The following is an 18,996-nucleotide window of genomic DNA, read 5'->3' as shown; positions in this document are numbered from 1 at the left end:
TCCCGTACCCTCAGGAAGGAAGTGAGAAGATTCCCGCTGGACTGTGCTCATTTGGCCATGTTTCCCCCCAGGCTGGTATGCCTGAGTGAAAACAGTGGTCAAACGTAACATGCTCTTAGCGTATATGCCATTTAGACTCGCAAATCTTGTATAATAGTCCGGACGTCAGCCAAGTGCTGGTGATCTACATTATAAGTGGAAACTAGCCTGTATATGTTAATCGCAAGCCATTCTTTTTGCTGGTAATATTATCTGCCTTGATACGACGAGGTATTAAACTGCTTCTCTCCCCACTGCGATCTCTGTTGCAGTTTGGGCAGTTTTTTACAAACATGGTGTAGTGCAGGCTCATGCCTGGCCACCAGTACCGTGATTGTAATTCTTCCAGAGAATCTTTTAATTTAAGGTGTCTGAGACCCTCGCCCATGTGTGCGTCTGCGATTAACAAGTTTCTCCTGTCCATGTTTGGAATCACTCTATCCCCCACTCCAGGGATTCGAGCAAAGGGGACGGAGTTTGCATCGATTATGTATTTATAATTGAGTGGATAGTTGATCGGTAGTGCTGAGCAGTCGCCGTTTGATGACGTTTTCACCGCCAGCAATGTTTCACCGTCAATGTATTTTAATGTACGCTTTTTCCGAACTACGGGAGCCGATTTAGTGGCTGCCGCTGCGGCTGTTTCAGCCAATGAATTCCCTACAACGTGAACGCCATCACGCTGGTGACTCAGTGAGTGTGTCACGTGAGTCTTTGGTAGTTCTTTTTGTAAAAGAGCTATTTGTTCCCAGAGCAGTTTCTGCTTTATCGGTGCATCTGTGTCATCTTTGTAACCGTTTTGAATCCATGTCTGCAAATCCTTGTTGTATGATTTGACGCAGTAATATGAATCTGACACTATAAGTGTCGGGAATTCGCGATCCGCATTATCCAGCGCCATTTTTAATGCTATTATTTCAGTTTGTAGTTCTGAATTAGTTTCTACTGAGTGTGATTTTGTTAATAGAGGTCTTAGTTTACCTCCGCGCCACACTTCTTTTGTAATCTCACATGTGGGGTTGTATGCTTGTTCTCCCCAAACGGAGGGTTGAGCATGTCCGTCTGTATAGATTACACAGGCGTAATGTCGTAGAGGCAGAATGTCGATTGGCAGAGGATACGTCTTTTCATATTTTAGATTTTTTAATTCTTCTAGTTCTGGATCAAAGAAGTAGTATACTTTGTCCATTGTGATTGAATTCACCCATTGTATCCATTCCGGATTCAATGTTGTTGTTGGTAAATTACACGGTGTTGTTAGTGCCTCAAAGGCTGATTCTGCTGTTCTGACTGTGATATGTCTGCCGTCAGCTATCTCTTTTTCTCTAGCTATTGCGGTTTGAACTGCACGAATGATTTTTTCTGTATTACTGAATTTCTGTTCAGCTTCTGTGTACAAGTGTGATTTGAATGCAATCGGTACATTTTCTCCCTCATTAGAGGTCAGGTATGTGAATCCGCATCTCCCTGGGATGACTCGAATCACAAGATTGCGTGTGTTATCACGTGTTTCTAATTTTGTTTTAATTAGCATGTCTGTTTGTAAGGATCTCAAAATTTCTGTGTGTGTTTGAGTCCAACTGGATCTTTTAAAGTCTGGTTTAATTAGATCATAAAGGGGTTTGACCCTTTCTGCGTAATTTGCAATGTATGTTCTTCCGAAATTTAGGTGTTTTAGGAGCTTGGATTACGGCACATTTCTCTAGGAAATTGTCTGCCAGGCTTTTGCCTTCACTTGATAACTCATATCCTAAGAATAGGACCGTCAGATGGGCAATTCTGGACTTTTTAAAGTTGAATTTGTAACCCTCTGCAGCGAACCCAAGTATTATGGTGTTCACCCTTTTCAAGTGAGTCTCCAAGTCATCATCTGTTAAGTAAATGTCATCGACATAAGATAATGCTTCATCATCATATAGTTGTAGTAATTCTGTTACTCTCGCTGAGAATACCCCCGGGCTGTTCTTGTACCCCTGGTCTAACCGACAGAATTGCTTTTGAGTGCCATTTACTGAGAATGCAGTTAAAGATCTGCTCTCTGGTGCTATGTTTTGACAAAAGAATCCATTGGAGATGTCCAAGGTTGTTTTGTATTTTTTGCGCACTATGTTATTCATTAGTGCAGCACTGTGTGAGTTTTGCACTGCAAAGGTTTTGCAACATGTGTTAAGGTGTCGGTAATCCAAAACTAGACGATATGAATTGTCTGGTTTGGAGACCGGAAACAAAGGATTGTTCATTTGTGAGGTGCAAGTTTCAATCACCCCCTGGTATTCTAGCTGATCTAGTATTTCATTTACCTGTTTTTTAGCTTCTTGCTTAATTGGGTACTGCCTTTGTGCAGTAGGTTGTGATTTTAACTGGATTTTGTGAGGAGGGGAGTCCTCATCCCATCCTACATGATTTTTATATAAAGCAGGTGCTAAGGCCACTGCCCACTTTCTAGCAAGTGTGTATTTTTTATGAATCGGGATTTGATTCGAGAAGGCAGGCATAATTACTTCTTCGCCATGAGGGCACTCCCTGACAAACTCTGGTGGCCAGTCTTTTTCAGCTAGAAGGATGTCATAACCCTTTGAGAGGTTATCCCAAAATAGTCCCCTTATTTTCCTAGTCTTATCTCCCTCTATACGTAATGTTATCTCGTATATCTTGTGGGGCTTGCTAACTCTGGTGTCTGCAGTTTCCACTTGAAGGTATTCATTCGTGTCCACTGTCTCCAGATGATTCATAAGGACTTTGCGAGCTATGCTCACCTCTGCTGCGCTGTCTAGCATTGTCTGAGCCCATTCTCCGTTTTTCAGTTGTGTCCTCAGTATTCTCGGCATTTTTAACTACCTTGATACTGGCTACCTTCTTTTTTGGAAATTGTAATTTCTTTTTTAGCTGAGCAGGTTCCTTGTCTTTGGACTGGCGTGCTCTTCTGATCGTCCTCTTCTTTCCGATTTCTGCGAGGAAGTCTGAAAAGATTGAGAGGGACGTGTATCAATGTCTTGATATCTATCAGGTTTTTTAATATTATCCCTATTTCTAAGGTTATATCTATTCCCAGAGGGGTCCCTCTGCGGTGACCTCTGTCTTTGGTTTGGAGATTTCTCTCTTCGCCTGGGAGACCTCCCTCGGGACTGGAATTTCTTTTCTTTAGGATTGGATTGTTTGTTTCCATCCCAGTTCTTTTTTGGTGAATTATTATTAAAAAATATTTTTTCTGGACTTGTAGTCAGTTGCGGTTTTACTGGTATTCCACCTAGACTATCTCTGCCTAGTTCTTCATAGGATTTTTCTATGATTCTGGCAATTTCAGCTGGTTGGTCTGCTATATCTGTCTCTTTTAACCTCTGGCGGATCGCCACGTTTGCTGCCTCACCTTTTATGTTGGCTAATAATATAGCCGAGACCTGCTTGAAGTCTTTTAGTAATTTCATACCAAGAGTTAAAGCAGGTTCTGGACCGTATTCATCTTGAATTTGTTTTAGCACATCTGGTATTACCGAAATGGATGGAACACCGTGCGTTTTTGTGTAGATGGAAGCAAAGACTGTACCCCAAGTGTCACAGTCCTCAATGTGTGGTGCGATTCCCATTGGGAGACATATAGTCAGAATCCTGTGTTTTTCTAATGGGGTGGTGTCAGGAAACACCGCCTCTATTTGGGTAATTTTCTGTGCCAACCAGAATGGTATCTGTTCCCGTTTAGCTGGAACTTTACCTAGGCAGGATTGGATGTTCTGTGGTGTAATTTTATTTGTGTTCCCCTGGTGAGGGGTCAGCTGTGGAAGTTTAATCGCTGGCTGAATTGTTGAAGTCCGCATTACATACTGAACTAATTGTCTATGAATTTTTAGTAGTTGTTTTAGCTGTATTAACAGCTCTGCTGCAGGCATTCTTTCGATGTCTGGATGTGGTGTGTATCCACGTTGCTCCTGGTCTTCCTAAAGGACCGAGTCTTGTAATGTGATTGTTATGTTTTAGGGCGCCATCAAATAAGAGCAAATGCTCTTGGAATTTGAGTGGTACTTCCACCTCCTCGAAAGGAGTGTACGTTTCAGGAGGTTCCTCTACTTTGTAATAGTGGAAGTACTTTGTTACAGCATTTGCTGCTGGAAAATGTATCCATGAATAGTATACCTCTGTCTACCGATATTTGTGTGCCTCGATTACGAATATGACTGTGCCACCTCTAGGTGTCAGTCCATTTTCTATAAGTTTTAAGGTTATAGATCTCCTTTTAATGACCGGAATGAGTGTTATATTCGGGTCTGCTGCTTGCATGGTAGCATCAGCATCTGCGAGTTCAGTTGCTAATCTAACTGCTTCTCTTTCATCATCACTTTCAGTCATTTTACTGACCGGATGGTATTATAGCTGTTTGCAGATCAGGTTTCTTTATGGAAACAGAGATTAGATGCACAATATTTTGGAACGATGTATCCTTCAACGTTGACTATACCAAGAACCATACATAGGAGTTCCCTCCTGCGAGGTTTTGGAGGATATTACCTTTCACCCACTCCAGACGTCTTTGGAGTATTTGGGAAAAGGGGTCTGAGTGAGAAAGCACGACTGAGTTACTCTAAATGTCTTACGTTAGTTTTATCGCCCTTTCCAAACGCGTTGGGCGCCATGTAGTGTAGCTCCTATTTTCCCAATAGGCTATGCGCATTGGAATAATACCTACAGCAGTAAAGGCCTAGACCAGACGTTAACTAGGTCTACTACTGTCGATACTAGACTTAATTTTTGGGTTTGCCAGCGTAGCTCAGAGTTCGCTAGAAACTTTCTCGAATGTTCAAGGAGGAATTAACTTCCCTGATTAGACAAGAAGGGATTTAGTTTCTGACAACCATAGAACATGACAACTTTGCTCTCCCCTAATCAAGAGTCAATCTCGAGAGTCGTGTGAGCACAAGGCAATTATTTTACTCAGTCAGTACGTGCATTCTTAGTCTCATCAGATTGTAGAGAAAAGGAAGAGACGGGCGTGTTCAATAAAAAGGTGTTATTTATTGATCAGTCTCTTTTCTCATACATGAGAAATGGATCGATATTATTGCAATACTTATAGTTAAGTAAAGTGCATACATTAAAAGCAATAGTGTAAAATAATACTGTAAAAACATTGATATGGTTTCTGAGCCATATGATGTTTAAAATGATTAAAATATATTTACATACACATATACATTTGACTAAACGTACTCAACTGGTGTTTCTAAATACGCCTACCCCGTGTACCTGACCTAAGTCTAATGCGTGGGCGGGAATAGAAAGTTACAGTTTAAGTTAAGTTTGTTTTTGCCAAGTGAATAACTAAAGAATTCTCTGTGAGGGGTTATTCAGTTCTGTACCTGGAAGTTAGGATGAAATGAGGAATGGTATCTCTTTCTCTGGTCTCGATATTCCAGGCTGCCTGCGAGGGCTGCCCGAAAGCGCCGGTGCTGGGTCTCTCGGCAAGAGATAGCAGCGCGTCTCTCAGCGCGTCAGGAAGGCGGGGCTGCTGCCAGCGGGGTCTGCTTCTGCTCTCGGCTTCGGCAAGTGTGGCTGCTCCGTCTTGTCACCACGCGTGTGTTTGCATAGGGCAAGATCGGCAATATTTATACCTTAAAGGTGCCGAGATTGACGTAAGGATGGACATAGATACGTCAATAAAGATGTCATACGACTTGCTCGTTAGCACATTCTTTACTAAAGTTCTCTGTGAAATCAAAACAATGGCCGCACGGATTTTCCAGGTTGTCATAGGTTTGATTTGTTATGAGAACGTCGTATGCCTTATCAGGGGCTGGAGGAATGTCGCTTGTCTAATTAGATCTCAAGCGTTATGACCTAATCAGATAACACGTTCCTGTGCCGTAGTGTGACTGCGTCAGATAACGGTATCTGCATCATGGGGGCTTTTCTTGCCTCATGGGCTGACTGTTAGTTAACTTGATAGTTAGTTTAACCAGAATAGGGTCAGGAATAGGGGGATCGATTCAGAACCTATAGGAATACATGACAGGCCTTAGACGGCCCGCCCTCTACCCGGGCTCCGCCCGGCATCGCCCGCGCGCGTCCCGCGACGCGGGACGAGCCGCTGTTACTTATGCACCTCCGGGTGCTGAGGGCTGGCACTGCTGACGCTGGACCCGGCGTCCCCGGGAAAAGAGCAGGGGGCGCTGGGTAATGTAGTCACTCCGAGGGAGAGAGGGAGAGCGCTACTGTGGAACCGGTGTCGGTTTGCGGGTCCCGTGCCTCTGGACCTCCGCAAACGAATCCCCCTCAGATGAGTGCCCCGCTCCTCTGCAGGAGCCGCTGTTACTTATGCGCCTCCGGGCGCTGAGGGCTGGCGCTGCTGACGCTGGACCCGGCGTCCCCGGGAAAAGAGCAGGGGGCGCTGGGTAATGTAGTCACTCCGAGGGAGAGAGGGAGAGCGCTACTGTAGAACCGGTGTCGGTTTGCGGGTCCCGGGCCTCTGGACCTCCGCAAACGAATCCCCCTCAGATGAGTGCCCCCAAATGAATAAGAATTCCCAAAATCAAGGTTCTGGGGGTGGGGGAAAGCCCAAGATGAAAATGAGTCGGGAGGAAGCTAAAAAGAAATTTCCCTGTCACCAGTGCGGAGAAATCGGGCACTGGAGAGACGAGTGTCCATATTTACAGAATGGTAACCTCCAAAACACTGATTTAAATCCACAGACGCAGAATGAAAGACCAAGAAAGACCCAGCAACAGGTAAAGGCGAGTCAGTTGCCCCGTGCACCTAAATCAAATTATAAAGGGAAAACACCGCAGGGTGATGACATAGAGATCTGGGGAGGAAATGAGGACAGAAATGCAGCAACTTCGCAATTTTTATTGAATGATACTTTTCTTTGTGACGATCAATACTGACGGGGCCTGAGGGGGGAGGACAAGGAGTGCGTACTTGGCGCCTCCTTGCCGGTAGGCCAGTCTGGGCCATACATTGAAGGAAAGGTTGAAGGCAATGATGTCACCTTTCTGTTGGACACTGGTGCTACCCGTTCTACTGTGAGAACAGCAGACGTTCCAAACCTACCCCTCTTGGGTGAAGCAATCCAAGTAGTGGGTGTATCTAATCAATTGATTAGTACCCCAGTTACTGAGCCATGGAGATTACAATAGGGAACTTTAAAGAAATGCATAGATTTGTAGTTTGTGATACCAGTCCTGTAAACTTATTAGGACGTGACTTGTTGTGTAAAATGAACTGCACCATCTTTTGCACACCAAAAGGCGTCGAAATTCAGACCCCAGACGAAGATGGAATATACAAATTAATGTTAATCAGACCTGACTCAGAAATTAAACAGTTGACTATACAAGACTTACCCGAAGAACTCCAAAAGACAGTGAAACCAGAAGTATGGGATTTTACTGGAAGGGATGTAGGTCTAATGGCAAATGTAGACCCCATCAAAATAGCCATGAAAGAAAATGCAGTTTACCCCAATAACCATGCCATACAAAATGAGTGCAGAAGTTAGAGCAGGAGTTGCCATTGAAATAAAAAGACTATTGGAAGCAAACATCATACAAGAAGTGATGAGTAGCCCGTGTAACTCACCCATAATTGGAATCAAGAAACCTAGTGGCAAGTACAGGGTAGTACAGGACCTGAGAAAGGTAAACAAGATCGTTGTTCCTTGCTGTCCTATTGTTCCAAACCCAGCAGTGATCCTGTATCAGATCCCCTGGGATGCTGAGTGGTTCACTGTGATTGACCTATGTCACACATTCTTTTCGATCCCTTTGCATCCAGATAGCAAATTTCTTTTCTCATTTGCTTTCGACAGTCACGTGTTCGTTTGCAATCGCGTCCCCCAGGGGTACACTGAAAGCCCCTCGATCTTTAATCAGATTCTGAAAAAGTGCCTTGAATCTTTAACTTTACCTGGAAACTCAGTTTTGGTGCAATATATAGACGACCTCTTGGTGGCGTCTAAGAGTCAGAAAGACTGTGTTGTTGACACCATTGCCCTACTGAACCATCTAGGTGAAGGAGGACATAAAGTATCACCTGACAAATAGCAGTTCTGTACAAAGTCAGTAAAATATCTGGGGCACCAGATAGAGAAAGGTGTCAGAAAAGTTACTTCAGAAAGAATTAGAATAATTCGAAACATGCAGTTACCCAATACTCAGAAAGAAGTTAGAATGTTCCTTGGAGTTGTAGGTTACTGCAGGCAATGGATTGTGGGATTTGCAGTCCTAGCCAAACCTTTGATCAAAATGACGAAAAAGGGAGCAAAGGACCCAGTGGAATGGGATGAGGAGAGCTTGACAGCATTTACTAAATTACGTGAATGTCTGTGTACAGCCCCTGCTTTAGGCATGCCTGATTATTCCAAGGAATTTTCACTGTTTTGTGATACACGCGACAATTGTGCATTGTCGGTCCTAACCCAAGCCCATGGGTTGACTAGACGTCCAGTGGCATATTTTTCTGCCACTTTAGATCCAGTGGCTGCTGGATTACCTGGATGTCTGAAAGCTGTAGCTTCAACTTGCACGAGCCTTGAGCAAAGTGAATCCATTATTATGGGACATCCTGTGACCGTGTATGTTCCACATGCAGTTGTAATCCTACTGACCAGAACAAAAACCCAGTATCTCACACCTAGTCGGCTGACTAAGTACGAAAGGATCCTAGTAGGCGCTGCAAATGTAGTAATTACTCGGTGTAATATATTGAACCCAGCAACCTTGTTGCCTGAGTCACTGATTGCAGAAGCAAAGGGAGAGGTCGAGCATGACTGCATTGACCTAACTGAGTTCAGTATCAAACCACACCCAGATATCAAAGAAATGCCCCTGCCTGTAGAAGATTGCGAGCTGTTTGTAGATGGCTCATGTCTGAGACACGAACTTGTAGGCCTAAGTGCTGCTTATGCTGTAGTCACGGTAAAACGCACTATAGAAGCATCCTGTTTATTTGGAGTAAAGTCTGCACAAGTAATGAAGTGTAGTGAATTGATTGCATTGACAAGGGCCTGTAAAATTGGGAAGAACAAAAGAATAACAGTATATACTGACAGTCAATACTGTTTTGGGGTTGTGCATGACTTCGGCCAATTGTGGCTACAAAGAGAGTTCCTGACTTCTTCAGGTACTCCTATCAGAAATGGAAAGGCTGTACAAGAATTACTGGATGCTATCCAGTTACCAAAAGAATTGGCAGTGGTAAAATGTGCTGCTCACAAATCTGGCACTGATCATGTGACAGTGGGAAATAGATATGCTGATGAAGTAGCCCAACATTGTGCCAGACATCGAATGTCTGTAAATATTAAGTTGGGGGGATATGGAAACAGCTGCCAACTTATGGTGTTTGAAGAGGTGCCTACATGGGAGGAATTGAGAGATTGGCAGTATGCTGCACCACCAAAGGAAAAGGAAAAATGGAGAAAGCTTGGTTCTCGACAGAGAAGTGATGATGGTATCATTGTGGGCCCTGACAGTATGCCTGTGTTGCCTAGACGCTTGCTTGCTTCTATGGCCAGATTGATGCATGGAGATGCACACGTTGGCAGGGATGCCATGGTTCTGGTTTTCCAACAAACTTGGTACAACCCGAAGTTCAGGAAAGTAGCAGAGTCACTTTGCCAGAGGTGTTTGACATGTCAGCGGTTCAACGCTGGGAAAAGAACAGTAGTTGAATTGGGAAAAATTGGGAAATCAGGAGGTCCCTTTGTAAGACTACAGATAGACTTTATTAATTTTCCCCTTTGTAAAGGAATGAGATACGTCCTTGTCATTGTCTGCCTGTTTTCAAAATGGGTGGAAGCTTACCCAGCCAAAAAGAATGACGCCATGACTGTAGCCAAATTGTTACTACGAGAGCTAATACCTAGGTACGGGGTTCCAGTCACAATTGAATCAGATAGAGGTGGGCATTTCCAGAATGAGGTAATCGATCAGCTCTGTAAAGCATTCAAGATTACACAAAAGGAGGAGGAGCCAAGCAGCCATCTGAAATGGCCGCATAGTCGCTCGGCTCCGCGAGCCCCTTTGCCCCACACGACTATCCTGCCGTATATCCTGACCCAAAGTGCTCTCTTTTGCCTCCGGAGAGAAAGTGAACACCTACCGTCTGCTTCCAGAGCGTCTACGTGCAGCCGATCCTGAGAAATCTCCCCGTCTGCTTTGCGGCCTGTGTGATGGTGGGACCGGGGCGTTGATTAGGCGGGGCCTCCGGCCTCGGCCGTAGCATCGACAGCCGTCGAGGGTGGAGCGGTGCCTCACCGGTGGGGACCGATGTTCTGAACGATCGCTGCCAGCGGTAACGACATGAACTGATCGACGTGTACCCTCGTAGAGTGGCGGCGTGGGATCGGAGGGGGCGATTGACTCCTGCCCCCTCCTCAACGTTTGTTGCCCGGGCATAACCGGAGATCGCTCTGATATAGGTGGGCGACTCCCGGGGCCCGGCGGGACTTTAGCCTTTTGGTGGCTCTCCTTTCTGGACCCTGCCCCACAATTTGTTTGTCCTGGAGCTGCATCCTGCGGTGTCCCCACGGTGCGGCCCGCTCCCTGGATCTGTGCAGGGGACCGGCGCCGATCGGCTCAAGATGGCGGCTGGCGCCTTTCTTCGCGGCTCACGTCCGGGCCGGGCGGCTGTTGCAGAGATGGGACAGGGATGCCCGCATCGCACGACGGAGTTCACGCCCCGAGATGTGTTGGCTGCCTCGAAGACTTTGCGGGAGACTGTTGATTGCTACGCCCGAGTTCTGGGTACAGGACTGGATGCCATCGCTGTTTCGCTACCTATGTCGACCACGGTCCTACTTCGGGAGTCGGCCGCTGACCATGCTGCTGCCTTTGTTGGGAAGGTTTTGGTTCCTGGGGGGCTCCTCGGACCGCTTGGAGCCCGGACTTCATTGCCCGTGCTGGCCGTCTTGATCGCCTGTGTGACTTTGTCCTCGGGGCACCTGTTTGACTGGCGCATGGGAGTGGAGCGCTGTTTTTGGTCTCGGACTGGCCCCGGGGGTTCGCGGCAATGGCCGGACTGTTTGACTTTCTCCTCCTGGATGCTGTTCTTTTGTGTCAGCTTTTGGAAATTCATGGGCCCGGCGCTGTGGTTGCCTTATCTTTATTGTCTGTATTTGGGTGGCTTTGAATTATTATGCTTTTTTATGGCCTTGTTCAGTCCGGGCCCGCCTATCCTGTTCGGACCTTCGAGACTGTGCTTCCCATTGCTTATTGATAGAACTTCAGGCAGTATTCTTATCAGACAGGGTCAGGGTTGAGGTGGCCTGTCCTCTATTTGCTTTATTATTGACGGGCGGTGTCGGGGATACCTGTGATTGCTATTTCTTTGTTCCTGTACCCAGGCTCTATTGATCTTCTTTGTGGTATTGATTCCCTTTTTGGGATTTTCGTAGTGTGGGGGTGCAGGGCGGGGCCGAGCGGCGCACAGGGGGTCCTCCTCCATTTCTCTCCTTTTCTTTTTGTTTTCCTTCTTTTCTATCTTTCTATATTTCGGGTTCTATTAGGGCGACAGGCACGCGGCTGGGGGGTAGGCCATGACCTTCTGCGGGTGTGCAGGGTGGGGGGTTGCGGGTGGGGCGTATGTTTGTGTTTGTTACTATGGCCCTTTAGTCTTTCTTTTTTTCAGTTGTCGTCGTTGCCTGTGTTTCTCGCGGTGTGTATGGCGCTGAAGGGTGGGTTTGGAATTGTTGTATGCTGGGGCTGTGCCTTTGCTTCTCCTGTTATGTATATTTTGTCCCCGGGGGCCCCCCTCATCGTATAGACACTGTTTCATCTATCCTGATTTACGCACTATCGTGGGAATGCGTGTGACTGCGTGACGCTTCTTTTTGCTCCTTATTAGTAAAATGAATCCTTCATATCCTTACTCGAGCTGCTGTGCCGCATCCGAATTCTATACTGTTGCTGTATTATCCTGTGCTTTGAATTGTTGCCACAATGCTTATCGCTCGCAATGTTTTGACTTTACTAGCGGCCGGCCGAGATGGTTGTAGGCCCATCTCTGTACTCTGATTTGCTACGAATAAAGGTTCGAAAAAAAAAAAAAAAAAAAAGATTACACAAAAGCTGCACTGTGCATATCGTCCAGAGGCTTCTGGAGTGGTGGAACAAATAAATGGCACCATCAAATCGAGATTAGGAAAGATGTGTGAATCTACGGGCATGAACTGGATAGAGGCTTTACCTCTTGTTCTGATGGGAATCCGAAGTATTCCAGACCGAAAAACAGGCCTGAGCCCCCATGAAATCCTGATGGGAAGAGTGATGAGACAGGCATGGGTACCAGGATACAAACTGTTAAGCATTTCTGATGATTTGGTACTTGAATACTGCAAGCAACTAGGTGACCAAGTGCGTTCTATCTCTCGCCAGATTGGGGAGGACGCCGTCGCCAATCCAACAACTCCAGTCCATAAATTGGTTCCAGGTGACTGGGTTGTACTCAAGAAACATACTCGTTCAAATTGCCTTGCACCGAAGTGGGGACAACAACTCCAAGTGATACTGGTGACCACGACAGCGGTGAAGTGTGCCGGCGTTCCAAAGTGGATCCATGCCAGCCATACCAAGAAGGTAATAAGAGACGAAGAAAAGACTGACGCTGAAGGTTGCCCAGCTGAGGAGTCTCCAGACGTAGGTTCCGAAGTAGCTGATGAAGAACAACCGAGCACCAGTCAAGATGAGTGGATACCCATAATCGACCTGACCGATGACCCAATCAGAACAAGAAGTCAAACCTACGCAGACAGAGAGTGGAATAGTGAGGACGAGACAGGAATAGGAGAAGACAATCAGATTATCGAAATACAGGTAAAATCTGAAGGAGAAGAAGATCAGATAGGGACAGAACAAGTGATCGACACACCTCCACAAACTCCTGAGATTGAAAAGGGACAGACAGAAATTAGGGCGAAAGTTCAAGCGGAAGAAAATCAAAGGTTCGAAGTGCTTGAACAGGACCAGATAGAATTAGAAGAACGTGTTCAGGACTCAGAATTAGAAACGCCCAAAAGCCAAATACAGTATACACCTGAACAAGGCCAGCTTAGTGACCAGGCAGAAGAAACTGAAGAAAGACCTGGGACTAGTCAGCCAGAAAGGGAAGAAGCAGAAGGAGAAGTGCCACAAACAAACAAAAATAAGAGAGCATTTGAAGAAAGCCAAACTACAGTGCCCGCTAAAAGACTGAAGAAAAAGAAACATACTGAACCAAGATATATTAAGAGACTGAGACTGAGACTAAAAACAGTAGAAGAAAAGCTTGAGCTAAGAAGAAAAAGTTCTCGTATAGCAGAGCAGGCTGGAGAAAGCTCCAAAAGAAGAAGTGACCGAATAAAAAGACTAAACGAAAAATATCAGGATCCTGAATGGACCTTTTTGATATTGGAGGAATTTGAGGATCTTGATATAACTGACGAAAGCGACGAAGAACAAACTACTGACCAGTCTGCCGAAGAAGACGAACCAACCTGAAATTGCTCAGTGTAAGCTACCTGTGCAAAGTTACAAAGAGGGGTTGAGAGAAGCTTCTTTTGAGCAAAAATGTCTGATTCAAATGTGAATGGAAGGCCTAGACGTAATTGTTGTAAGACATGCTGCAAAGTATGCATATGTAGTATAGCTATAGTGTTAATATTATGGATAGGACTAACAGTTTTTATTCCGTATATGGTGAGCAAAAACACTAATATTGACCCTACACAGACTGTGACAAAAGACACTGAAGAACTGACAACACGAAGTGTAGAAAGACATGAGAAAACACTTAGCCTCAGACAAACAAAACCAGACTTAGAAGCACCAGATGAGGAAGGACTACACTAACACGGAATCAAGAACCAGACTCATCTAAATGTATTCGCTAACCTTTTAGTACATTACGTAGAAACTATGGAGATAGAAGACTGCTATGTCTGCATGAAGCTACCTACTTCTGTAGCTGAAGGCGTGACTTATCATCATCTGCCCTTGACTTATGGAATTTCCTGTAGTATTTTAGCTAGTTTATTTTACAAAAGAGGACCGTTACAGTACTACTACTCAAACTCTGAGGTAATATTTTCTGAACTTCCTATACGTGGAAATCTGAATCCCTTACATACTAAAAGTGACGTTACACGTTATATGGGAGAATACTTCCTGACTATAGGTACTATAGACTTAAATGAAGCACACAGAGATAACTTGACCTGTTCATTACATGAACAAGAGAAAATGGTTTTAAACATGGCAGAGAAAAGAAGGGAACGTTTCCAAAGAAAGGCAAATGACAAAAGGCAGAAAACTCCTAAGTGGACTGAAAACATGGAAAGCACCTCAAATGGTGGGAGTGGTCCTGCTTTGTTGCTGGATTTCGAGAGAAAGGGGAAACTCTGTCTTCACCGCGAAAAGACTAGTTATTATAATAGCATTTTCATTGGTTCCAGTCAATGTGAGCACAATTACAAGGTAATTGGATGTTGGGGTTTCAAAAATGGGTCAGAACCTGTGTTTCCCGGAATGTATTATATATGTGGAAACAAGGCTTATTTCAAATTGCCGGATCACTGGTATGGAAGCTGCTACTTTGGCATTGTCTTCCCGAAAATATACCATGTGAATGAAATTGCTGGAAGCAGTGAAAACACTAATGGCTTAGTGCGTAGTAAAAGAGAAAGCGTAGGTGAAATAATGGGTAGTATTTTTAGTGCACTGATACCTGGAGTGGGAGTAGTTCTGAACACACACAGAATTTTAAAATTGTCTACAGTAGTGGATCGGTTAGCTACTGACACTGCTAGTGGATTTCTGATGGTCAATACCGAAATGGTTGCGATCAGATCCATGGTTTTACAGAACAGACTTGCGCTTGATACCTTATTAGCAAAAGAGGGCGGAGTCTGCCGGATGTTGAAAGCGCAACATTGTTGCACTTACATACCGGATAAAAGTGTACAAATAAAAAAGTATGTAAGGTACATTACAAATTTGGAAAAGGAACTCAAACCACTGGAGGTTGACAGTGCCTGGAAGAGACTCACTGATGGTCTCTCCTCTGTAGGTCATTGGTTTTCTAATTTAGGTAAAATTTTCTTGTTTAAGGTTCTGATGCCAATTGGAGTAATAGGTTTCATCATATTCCTCATATTTGTCTGTTGCAAATGTCGCAAACACCAAAAGAAGTACACTGTGAATAAAAGAGGTGTGAAACGGAGTGTGGATGAACTTGAATTAGAGGAGCTAAATAATCAGATTTATAAAAGGGTGAAAAATTCTCACCCTAACAAAGAAGTTAAGGAAAAATTGAATCGAATGTTGGAGGAGATTGAAATGAACAAAGTGTGAAAAAGTTGGCATCTGATTCCATTAGTTATGATGATAGTAAATATCATCAAAGAGGGGATTGATGGAGCAAGAATTCGCACGTTACGCGGCTTGCTCGTACTCATGAACCTCGAATAACTTATAACCATGTAATTCAACCTGTTAGTCTTACTAACTTCCCTTTATTCTGACATTTGGGGTGTCCTAGAGACGCTTGCGTATGTGTTTACTAACTCAATAACGATTGTTCCTAAAATGGCCGCTGCTTGGCGGGGTTTCATTCTGCGCATGCGTTAGTCACACTCACGTGACGTGACGCACTTGCAGTTCTGGTGGGAAAACTTTGCGCCTGCGCACTTGCTTCTAAGATGGCTGTCTATGTTCTCACATGGTGAAGCTTGCGCAAATGTTTTATGTTATTGTCTGTCTGCACTAAAACACTCACGCATTAGTATATTACAATTAAAGGGGTATAGAGTAGCTATTCATGGTATACAGTGTATTCATTTATTTTCTATGTTTTAATTTGTTTTCGCTTACTTTTCATGTACCGCGATATTGAGGGACTGAGGGACACCCGAGCAGCCATATTGAAATGTTTTTCTGCGCATGTCCGTCTTCGGCCGGTGACATTGAACGACTGCCAACCAGAGGTGGCGGCCAAGATGTGCCTGGGAAGATGCACCTTCACCCAGCCGAAGCAGCTAACTGTTCTGTAAAAGATACTTTGTAATAGGTTTCATTGTATTCTGTAGAGTATCTCATGGGAACCCCAAATTTGCTAGGCGGTCCCAAAAACATGCAAATGTGGTATTGTAGAAGTTTGTTCTGATATGTGTGTTTACCTATCCTACTTAGGGACCAATCGAAATTGGGGATTCTGACACTTGCAACATTTGGGGGGTGGTACACTGACCCAAAAACAGTATAACTAGCCTAGGTTTAGCTAGAGAATTCGTCCGACTTGTCCGAATAGCTGACCTGTCACTGACCCAACGCACTCAATAGGTGACTGAATACAGAGCGCTGCGGAGCACTCTGTCCGAAATATACCATAGACTCAGAGGTTTTACTAAACCTTAAGTGCTGGCGAAGCACTTTGCTGGGGAGTTCGATATCCCAATCGGGGTTCTGGCCGATAGCTGCAGAGAGGGTGGAGCGCAGGCGTTGCTTCCAAACTGCGGGTGCTGGTCGTTCCTTGATGGTCCTGTCCTGATCCTAATCTGGGATTCCTGTCCTGTCCTGGGGTGTCCATTCTGCACCTGCTGTCCCATTGATGACTGTCCTTCCTTGGGGTTTTTCCTGTCCTTGACTGATCCGTGGCCAGGGTTGGTCTTCACACCATTCTAGGTAAATATATAGTGCTGAAAACTCTATACTGCACTTTCTATTTTCTGTCTTTTGCTTTAATAAAGACATTCCTTTGCGCATCATTGATTTTCCATGCTTTCGCAAAGCTACTGAATGAAAGCTCATACGTTATTGCTGTTTTTTTTAGCATGTTCCTATGTTACCCTTCCTTTAAGTACAACTCTTCATACCGTTTATGAAATATAGATGTGGTTTATAATCTTCCCTTTCCGAGTTGATTGAAGTAAGGTTTCTAGAACTATAGCGTGTTCCAATTTTTACCCTTCCTATAGATGTATAGGATTTCCCAAACTCTTATCCAAACCTTGGAGTATTTCCCCGTAGTGAAATTCTAGTACGTGCATAAATTTGCCCATTTTAGTTATACTTTCTTAAGTTCTATTCCTGAAATCTGTTTAGCATTTCTCATGTCTCTATCTTCCTATAGACTCATAAATGGTTGCCCTGATTTATTTTCTCTATGGTTACGTGCTGTTCGTTATTCTGATTATTGATTGCCTTTTAGTTGTAAACTGTATGCTTTCGGAATCTGAATTCTAGATAAAACTTTGAAACTTCCCAGTAGTCTGTGGTCATTTAATGAAAGTATAAAAGAGTATATGTTGGTATTTTGGTATTTTTGCCTTTCTTTCACAGCTAGCTCCCTGATCCATTGTGGTCATAGGTACCCGTAACGGTGGATTGGTAAGTCGGGTACACGAGAAATAAATAGGAAAGGAATCAGGGTTACTGGTAGTAGAGTGTAAGGTCACCCGATTAAGGTATATGATATAATTGGAAAATATATGGGCCCGGTACGTGTATGGTGAAATTATTGGCTGGGTGACCTGCGATCTCTATCAGGATCTCCCACCGGTGGTTGTTCTTCCGATGCGCTGGACGGTGGTGAGTGAGAGGTCGGCGGAGCGTAGCTGGCGGTTGGGGATGTAGAAGGAGAGCCATCTGTTGAGGTAGGCTGGGCCAGTCTTGTGGAGTGCCTTGTGTGCGTGGGTGAGGAGCTTGAAGGATATGCTCTTGTTGAAGGGGAGCCAGTGCAGGTTTCTCAGGTGGGGGGTGATGTGGCCATGGCGTGGTACGTCGAGGATCAGTCGTGCAGAGGCGTTTAGGATGCGTTGTAGTCGTTTGATGAGCTTGGTCGGGGCTCCCGAGTAGAGGGCGTTTCCGTAGTTGAGTCTGCTGCTGACGAGGGCCTGGGTGACTGTCTTTCTTGTATCTGTCGGGATCCATCTGTAGATCTTGCGGAGCATGCAAAGGGTGTTGAAGCAGGAGGAGGAGACAGCGTTGACTTGCTTGGTCATTGAGAGCGTTGAGTCGTGGATGATTCCCAGGTTGCGTGCGTGGTCGGTGGGTGTAAGGGCTGCCCCCAGTGCCGTCAGCCACCAGGAGTCGTCCCAGGCTGAAGGGTTGGAGCTGAGGATGAGGACCAGTCGGCGACGCCATTCATTCCTTCGTGGAAGTTGGCTTTGGCGGTGATGGGGTCCTTGGTGAGGGAGAGGATCAGCTGAGTGTCGTCGGCGTAGGAGATTTTGTTGAGGTCATGCTATGTTTGCGAGCGGGGCCATGTAAATGTTGAACAGCATCGGGCTGAGGGAGGATCCCTGGGGTATGCCGCAGATGATCTTGGAGGCTTTGGAACGGAATGGGGGGAGGCGTACGCTCTGGGTTGTGCCGAGAGGAAGGAGGTGGTCCAATCCAGAGCCATGTCTCGGATCCTTGCGGCGTGGAGGAGTGTGCGCGTAGTGTGCAGTGGCAGACGGTGTCAAAGGCGGCAGAGAGGTCTAGGAAGATGAGTGCTGCGGTCTCGCCGTTGTCCAGCAGGGTCCGGTGGCGGCAGGGATGAGGGCAGTCTCGGTGGTGTGGTTGCTGCGAAACCCTGACTGGGAAGGGTCCAGGATTCTGTTTTCTTCGAGGTATAGGGTTAGCTGTCTGTTGAAGGTTTTCTCGATGACCTTGGCCGCGAATGAGAGCAGAGAGATGGGCCGGAAGTTCTTGAGGTCTCTTGGGTCTGCCTTAGATTTTTTTGAGTAGGGCATTGATCTCGGCGTGTTTCCAGATCTCTGGGAAGGTCGCGATCTCGAGGGAGAGATTGATGACGTTGCGCAGGTGGGGTGCAATGGTGCTGCTTGCTCTGTTGAAGATGTAGTGCGGAAATGGGTTCAACGGAGAGCCGGAGTGGATTGAGCGCATGGTCTTGATGGTGTCATCCATGCTCACGCTGGCCCAGGCTAGCAGGGGGTCATGGTCGATGGTGTACGGAGGTCTGTTGTGTTGCTGTCTGTTGGGGCGGTTTGGG

The sequence above is a fragment of the Lissotriton helveticus genome, chromosome 1_1 (genome assembly GCF_964261635.1).
Source record: "Lissotriton helveticus chromosome 1_1, aLisHel1.1, whole genome shotgun sequence".
Lineage (NCBI taxonomy): Eukaryota > Metazoa > Chordata > Amphibia > Caudata > Salamandridae > Lissotriton > Lissotriton helveticus.
Note: the sequence above shows the minus strand (reverse complement) of the source record.